Source organism: Pinus tabuliformis, chromosome J (genome assembly GCF_031772625.1).
Source record: "Pinus tabuliformis cultivar Carrire ecotype Pingquan chromosome J, CPIR1, whole genome shotgun sequence".
Lineage (NCBI taxonomy): Eukaryota > Viridiplantae > Streptophyta > Pinopsida > Pinales > Pinaceae > Pinus > Pinus tabuliformis.
The window spans coordinates 52,147,287-52,156,288 of NC_142295.1; the positions used below are offsets into that span (position 1 = coordinate 52,147,287).

The 9,002-nt window shown below is 31.7% G+C and overlaps 1 pseudogene; it reads right to left on the bottom strand.

Moving 5' to 3' along the window:
* Window positions 1–336: 336 nt before the first annotated feature.
* On the bottom strand, window positions 337–2,045 carry LOC149225445 (cytochrome P450 77A1-like; annotated as a pseudogene).
* Window positions 2,046–9,002: the final 6,957 nt, after the last annotated feature.

Here is a 9,002-nt window from a genome sequence, read left to right on the forward strand (position 1 = left end):
TAGTCTTAACTCATAGAAATACCCAACTAATTAGACAAGCAATTACAACTTTCACATTAAACATGTGTCTTCTACAAAAAATCTAAATGTGTGGGAACAACTAGTAACTAGTGCTACTTAATACATTGATACAATACGTGAGCTTATACATTGTAAACCAACATCTCATGAAATATAACACTTATTGCAAGAGAATAACATTTTTAATTATTTATAAAAAACAACTTTAATAAACATTTTCCAAACTATATTGCAAATTGCAAATCTAATTGAAATCCTTAAAAAAACACCTATTCACAGCCATAGAAATTAGATCTGTGGTATTACATTTATTCCTTTTATTCGGTATATCACTCTCGTAGCTATGTATGGCTGGCTCTTGGGGTTAACTACTCACGCTCAACTAATTATTTTTCACATAAACTTTCATTATCATTGTCATGGCAATTGCTTCCCATATTTTATTTATACTGTACACTGCACTGATGAGATCGAACCCGTTACGCAAGCTTCCCGTACTCTAATTACCTTCCTGCCCCCTCTCCTTTATGATCGCTTGCAGAGGGCATTTCATAACCGTAGTGAATTCCTGCGTCTCAGACAGATCTACCGTCTCCCCCGGCTTGCATTCCCACGCGAATTCCTGAACCAGTCGAGCGACGATGAGATTTAAATGGAGCATAGCCATTCCTAAGCCGGGACACACCCTCCGCCCTGCGCCAAACGGCATCATCTTTATCTCCTTTGTCCCTGTCAGATCCACTTCCACACCCTCACCAAGAAACCGCTCCGGCTTGAATTCCGACGGATTCGGTCACACTGTGGGATCCATCCCTATGCCCGCCACGTCGAAATTGACGGACGCGTCGGCGGGGACCTTGTAGCGGCCAAGTTCGCAGGGCCGCGTGACGGCGTGAGTGACGACAAAGTGCGCGGGAGGGTGGCGTCTCAAGCTTTCCTTCACGACGGCCTCGAGATAAGGCATCCGCTGCAGATCTTCTTCCTCCGCCGGGTTCCCCTTTCCAATGGACACTGACGATCTCGCCGTATAGTCTCGCCTGTATGTCTTGATGGATCACCAGATTCGCCATCAACCATTGCAGGGATGTCGTGGTCGTATCGGTGCCGGCAATGATAAATTCGGAGCAGAGAGTAACGAGCTCGTCGTCGTCGAGTTTTCGGCCGCTCTCCACTGTCAAATTGAACAGCGTGTCTACGTACGCGACGCCGGCCGGAGGCGGCGCATCGCGGCGCTGGTTTATGAGGGCGAGCAGAGTTTTTCTCTGTCTATGACGTATGTCCTGGCGCCGCCGGTAGAAGAACGCCGGAATCGGTAAGAATTCGTCGTAGACTCTACCGCTCAATAAGACCTCCCGCAAGATACTCTGCACGGCTTTTACCGTCTCCTCGTCTGGCTTGCTGCCGAAGCACATCCACAGGAGGATACAGAAGACTGCGTTTCGAAACTGCTCCACGACGCTCACCGCTCCCCCGTTGCGAGCCGCTTCATTCCTCAGGTATTCCACCAGGCGGCCGATGCCCCATTCCCTCACCTCCCCAAACGCGTTCATTGCTGAAGGGCTCAGGGCTTCGCTAATCAAATTCCTGCGAAGACTCCGCCACAGAGGCCCGTATGCGGCCGAATTGATGCTGTGTCGGTTGCTGCTGAAGATTTTCTGCATCCCGCCAAAGGGTGGGCGGTCAGAGAAGATGGAGCCCTTCTGTATGAGCGCCTCGTGGGCAAGCTCGCGGGTGACTATCATCACCAGAGGTCGGTGACCGAGCCATATGGTGAATATTGGGCCGTATCTTTCGTGGAATTTCTTCACTGATCTCTGGAAGGCGCCTCTGGCAAATCCGATCTGAAGGAGGTTCCCTACAATCGGCCATGCCGGGGGCCTGGCGGCAGGTTCCTGTAACGCCCGATCCTCAAGAGAACCAGTCGGAGGAAGATTAAGGAAATTACGAGGAGCAGAAAAGCCTGGGGAAACGAACTGAGAATAGCCATGGAAATTCGAATGCAAGGGCTTCGTGTAATGTTTCATATGCGCAAGTTTTCTTATATAAGATGACGCAACTCCAAAATGTGGCGAGTGCGGTCATTTACCGACGTTTGACTTATTCCGTCATTCGAACACGTTTAACGAGTTCCCGTCTGGGAGAGATACACGGAAAATTATAAATCTTTTATAATATTCTATTTTTAAAATGATAATTTTACTGTAATTTATAAAATATATTTGTTTCGCTTCGTAGTATAGTCTCTGCATAATAAAAGCTATTATCACATATTATCACAAATGGGTAGTTATTTAATTTTTATTTTTTTAACATAATATTATACTATGTTTATTCATAATAATATTTAGTCACTTATTACTTTTAAAAATTAATATGGTTAAACATATTATTAAAAAATATTTATGGAAAAATCAAATAAAAATATACTTAAAATAATAAATAATTTTTATTAAAATGACAAATGTATGTTATAATTTATTTTTTAAAATATTAATAATTATTAAAAATAAACCACATTGATTGGTTCTAAATGCGTCAACAAATGAAATGCCATGTGATTTACACGGAAAAATCTATCATAAACTTGATATAGATCACAGAAGCCTCAATTCAACAACTATTAAAAATTATATTAAAATAAGTTGCACAATAATATAAAATAAAGGTAAATATTATTTTTTCAAATATTAATAATTATTAATTTTTTTATTAAAATAAGTTGCATAATAATATAAAATAAAGTTAAATATTAGCATATATTTGAGCAACTCTATTTTTCATACATATTTATTTAACAAAATGACTATTCAATAATACATTACTTAAAAAAAAGTTTTTTGATATAATTACTTTACAAAAAATAAGTGCAATATGCAGGGTTGTTGCTTAGTACTTTATGAAAAAAGTAATAGATCACATGAAAAAAGTAATAGATAACAATTATTGAATGCTTGAACAAATTCATAAATCTAATAATGAAACACATTTGAATACTACAAAAGGCAAGTAATTAATGGGCTAGATAACCTTGGAGCAAAATAGAGATATGGCCATAGGAAATTAAACATTAGCCCTAACATCATGGTTTGTTACAAAAGTTAAGAATTTATTGAAATGTTTAATTAAGGAATTTAGACTTCTGTGATCCATAACATTGTTTAGAAAATCTTCGGCAAAATCACATAATCAATCTTTTGTCGACGCGTTTCGAACCAACCAGTGTGGTTCATCGTCCTGACGATGAACCACACTGGTTGGTTCGAAACGCGTTGACAAAAGATTGATTATGTGATTTTGCCGAAGATTTTCTAAACATTATTGAAATGTGTTTGTCCACATTTTATTCCATTTTTAGCTTATGAGATTATCTAAATAATGATTATTAGTCTCACTATAGTTGCATTAAATGAGTTGTCTCTAGTCCGACTTTTTGGATTTTGCCTTTTATGCAAAAAGTAATAGATAACAATTATTGAATGCTTGAATAAATTCATAAATCTAATAATAAAACACATTTGAATACTACAAAAGGCAAGTAATTAATGGGCTAGATTTGTAGCAAAATAGAGATAGGCCATAGAAAATTAAACATTAGCCCTAACATCATGGTTTGTTACAAAAGTTAAGTGTTTATTGAAATGTGTTTGTCCACATTTTATTCCATCTTTAGCTTCTGGGATTATCTAAATAATGATTATAGTTTCATTAAGGGAGTTGTCTTTAGTGTGACTTTTTGGATTTTCTGGTACCGGAATCCGGCGGAAAAAAATTGAGGTCAAATCTTGATTTGTGTTATTTAAACTGATTTTTTGATTGTATATATGGATTCAACACCCTGAAAAACCCTTACTGATTTTCCATTGGGAAGGGATTACCCATCAAACTTGTAATTTCAATAAATTCCTCTAGGATTTTAGAGAAATTAGAACGGAAAAGCCCACCAGAAAAGCTTCCAAAAAGTCGCTCTAAAGACAACTCATGCATTAAATGAACAAATTCATAAATCTAATAATGAAACACATTTGAGTAAGATTAAGGGAAGTAATTAATGAACTAGCTAACTTTGGAACAAAATAGAGCTAGGTACATAGATAATTTTGGATGAAATATTAATCCTAACATCATCGTTTCTTACAAAAGTTAAGAGTTTATTGAAATGTTCTTGTGCATATTTTATGGAGTTGTCTTTAGTGCGACTTTTTGGAAGCTTTTCCTGTGTGTTTTTCTGGTCTAATTTCTCTAAAATCGGACACTAATTTATTGAAATCACAAGCTTGATGGGTAACCCTTACACACTCCATAATTTTATTCCATCTCTAATTTATGAGATTATCTAAATAATGATCATTAGTCTCACTATAGTTGCATTAAGTGATTATTTAAAATTAAATGGAAATTGGAATAGACGTATTATCAATTGAATTTTCAAAACTTTATGAAGAAAAAAGAGATTATTACAATTATGATTAGCTTATTTTCAAATCAACATTAATATTTATTTCTAAATTTTTATTATATGTATTTAATAATTTCTTAAATTACAATTTTGAAATAATATTAATATAAAAATTACAATAATTTGTTATATATTACAATGTCATCGCATAATATTTACTTTGAATATAAAAAATACTTTGAATATAAATTTTTTTATTTATAATAATATACAATATTGATTTTCTAATATTTTATATAAATATTTTTAGTAAAGAATTAAAAAAAAGTATTAATTAATTTGGCCAAAAAATTACTATAATTTACATCAAAATTTATATTATTATTTTTTTTCTAAATTCTTATCTTAAAAAAGAAAATAATAATATAAAAATAATTCAATTTCATCCCTCTCATTATATTATTGTTTTTTTCTAAATTCCTATCTCGTACGGATAATAACAAAATAATAATATAAAAATAATTAAACATTATTTTTTTTCTAAATTCTTATCTTAAAAAAGAAAATAATAATATAAAAATAATTCAATTTCATCCCTCTCATTATATTATTGTTTTTTTCTAAATTCCTGTCTCGTACGGATAATAACAAAATAATAATATAAAAATAATTAAACCTCATTCATCTCTTGCCGTCAGTTTGTTTGTAAAAGTTATATTATATTTAAAAAAAACGATTAGTTCAACTTCCTCCACATGATTTATTTGTTTTAAATTTTCCGATGATAACATTTGATTAATGATAATAATAAATACACGTTTTACTATGGCTCGAATATATTTGTTTTGTTTAATAAAGTTCACCGCTTTAAACAGTACATGATGGTATCATCATTTATGTCACATTTTTTTGGATAATTATTTATGTTTGGACTTGGTGTTTGGAGATTTTTTTAGTTTTAATTTTTTAAAATAATTTTTAATTTTGATAAATAAATTTTTATTTTTTTAGTTAAATAAAAATTTTCTATTAATGAAAAATTAGAAATTTGAATTTTAAAAATTAAATTATAATTTCCAAAAAAATAATATTTAATTTTGCAAAATTTTTATTAAATTTTACAAATAGTTTTTAAAATTTTGTAAATTAATTAAAAATCAATACATTTTGACTTAAAATGCTCACAATATAACCTAAGAGTAATGTTATAAAGACTATATTTCATTAATTTTATTAAGAATTAAAGTCATTAGAAGTAGTGAAAGGAGAAAGGCCATTGAGTGAAGCAAGTGACCAAGATGAAGAAGCTTCTCTACTAGTTCTAACTTTCATCCTTGCTTGGAGTTTTGCCTTTTTATGAGTGGGTTGACATCTTATTTATTAATTTATTTTATTTTATTTGAATTTAAGCTTTTGTGATCCATATTTTGAATAAAAACATTTTCGGAAGAAATCACATCAGAAGAATTAGGTCGAGGCCTTTCTAACCAACATATGTGGTTCATCACCAGGATAAGATGAAGAATCAGATCATAGAGCCTTCTAACAGCTAAAAGGAAATGAATATGTTTGACTACGCGAGGAAAACTTAGAAAAATGAGCAGCCATTTTTAGTTAGTTGGATTGGATTTTTTTTTTTTTTTTTTTTAATTACTATTTTATTTATTTATTATTATTATTATTTTTAATATACGTAAACTAAGAGTCAAATAATAGATATTATTTTAATGGAATTTCAACTAATAGCCAAAGGGTAGAATAATAATTGCTAATAAGTATATTATCAATTAGATAGATTTTAGCTAATCTAAAAACTAACATAGTGGTAAAATAAACAATTTTTATTATTAATAAATAAACCTTCTTTAATATTGGTATAAAAAAAGAAATAACATAGTGATAAAATAAACAATTTTTTTTCATAAATAAACATTCTTTAATATTTTATTATTATTTATTTATTTAATTTATAAACATTCTTTAATAAATAAATATATGTATTAAATAAATATATATATACACACACACGGAATACAAGAGAAATACCTTAACGTAAGGAGAAGGAGACCCAAAAAAACAGAAATAGGAACGAGAAGAGTGAAATAGAAAATGAATCAGACAAGATAGGGAAAGAATCTAGGAGGAAAGGGCAGGAACCCAACAACTACTAATCTTCCATCCGTTATTGTTATGGTTTTATTTTATTTTCAAATTTTGTTTATGGACATGTTCGTGTAATACATAATTATTATTACTATTGAAATTTTTAGACATATTAAGAGTAACCTTCACATAACACATGGTTAATTAGAAATATTACTTAAAGATATTACGAAGAGTTTCTTAAATGTGATAAATAATTATTATTTACCACAGTAACCTTTGAATGATAGAAACCTTCAAATAATATGAAAAAAATATTTTAATTGTGACAAATAATTATTATTACCACTATAACCTCTAGACTTACTGATAGAGATTAAAAAAAAATACAAAAATACAAAAAAATATATTAACTATAACAAACAATTCTTTTTATTAATATAATTTCTAAATACACTAATAACGATCTTCAAATAAAACAAAAAAAAAAGTAATAATTTTTTTACCAATAATATTAAAAAAATACCTTAACAATACACCCACTTCCCAAATAATCTACACCCACGCACTATGGCTTAACATGGTTAATACTCACTTTGACAATCAAGCGTGAATTTCATTTTGTCTTTTACCGTCACTAACTTTTGACGAGAAACAACACTAACTTATTGTCGTCATTACGACACGTTAACGAGTTCCCTGATCACAACAGGTTCCATGAGATGTCATTACACTAGCAATTGTCCCAAAAGGTACAAAGAGAGGCCAATAGGATTATTAAATTGGAATTGTTGAATTTCTCTAGAAGAGATGTTGGTTCAAGCCTAACTAATGATCAATTTGAGCTGGCTAAAGTCCTTCTAATTATTTTTTATTATGGTAAAATTATATTGATAATTCATTGGTTTTACTTTCAAAAGCTTGAAAGAATTTGAAGAGGAGGTATAGAATTACTTTGTGGGATTTGATCCCAAAATCACTTATTTGTAAATACATACTCAATGAAATGTTAATTGGTTGAAACCCTGCACAAATGTTTGATATAAGCAAATAAGCCGAAAAGGTTGAAAGGCTTAATTGGTTTGTGGAAAACCTTGTTTTCTTGGACTGGATCATTGTGCAATTACTTTTCTTTAGATGTTTTGTTTATATCTATATTACACGAAACACATTGAATGTCTTATTTCATTTTAGAGTAAGTTAATTACCCAAAATCAAGAAACCTCTATAGATGGCCAAGCATCTACGAAGTTTGCTAGTGACCAAGGCAATAACCACCATGACTATCCCCTACCATTTGACAATGCTTCTCTACCCAGCCTCATTCAATACTTAGGGAGGGAGAAGCAAGCCAATTCCACGAACAAATTGCCTTTGGAAAGAATTATGCACATACATAGAGCAAAATCCAAATACTCTACCAAGAAGAAAGAGAGTTGTCCACACAAATTTGTTAAATAGATCCACTTTGTACACTGGTTCAAAGTGAAAATAATGAAGAGTGGTTTATATGTAATGAAAAATGGCTTTATGTAAAGAAATAAACATTAAAAATTAAGAAATCTTGATGAAAAAATAATAAAAATATAAATACTAAAAAATCCCAAATTTATTTTTCATTAGAAAACTCAAACCCGCTTTAATATTCAGTAAATGTAAAGCAAATATAACCTAAGCAAATAGTTATACACAATTACATCTGAATGGTTGTAGAATACACACATAGGGCCATTATCATATACTAAACAAAGGAACCTTAAGCATTATAAAAAATAGCTATACAAAGTTACATCTGAATGGTTGTAACGTATACACTCAAGTCCATTAGAAATCTGAAACTCCCAGTATACACTCAAGTCCATTAGAAATCTGAAGCTTCCAGTTACTTTACAAAGAATGGTGCAGCTCAGGTGTCTTATACAACTAATTCAAATCAAACTTTAAATAATTATCCTGGTTTTTTTATACAACTACTTCAAATCAAATAGTGATATATGTAAGACGTTGAGTTGTCCAAAAAAATGGAAGCCTGTCATAGCCATAACTTTACACTTCTTGGGGCAACACGTGCGAGGAGGGGGGCAAGGGGGTTTTGGTTTCCTCTACCAAAAGGAAAACAAGAAACATCATATGCCTCGTTAATTGGAGATACTTCAAATAATCATGCCCATATTTGGCTATGAGCCTAGATTCTAAAGAACCAAGGCATAAAAAATATGACAATGGTTTTTTCTTCATGCCCTGACGAGACTCAAATTTCAATCAACCAATAGATGTGATAGCCAATAAGGTCTGCTCCTTTCCTTTTGGTCAAATTTGGAAAGGTGGGTGGGACAATGCCCCAAGATTTTTACCCACTCTTCTTGTTGAATGATCACAATAACAATGCTGACAAGTGGCAATTCAAGTATTATCCTGGTAAAATGTCCAGAAGGGATGGTAAAATGTCCAGATGGGATGGCGCAAAGCATGAGACACTCTT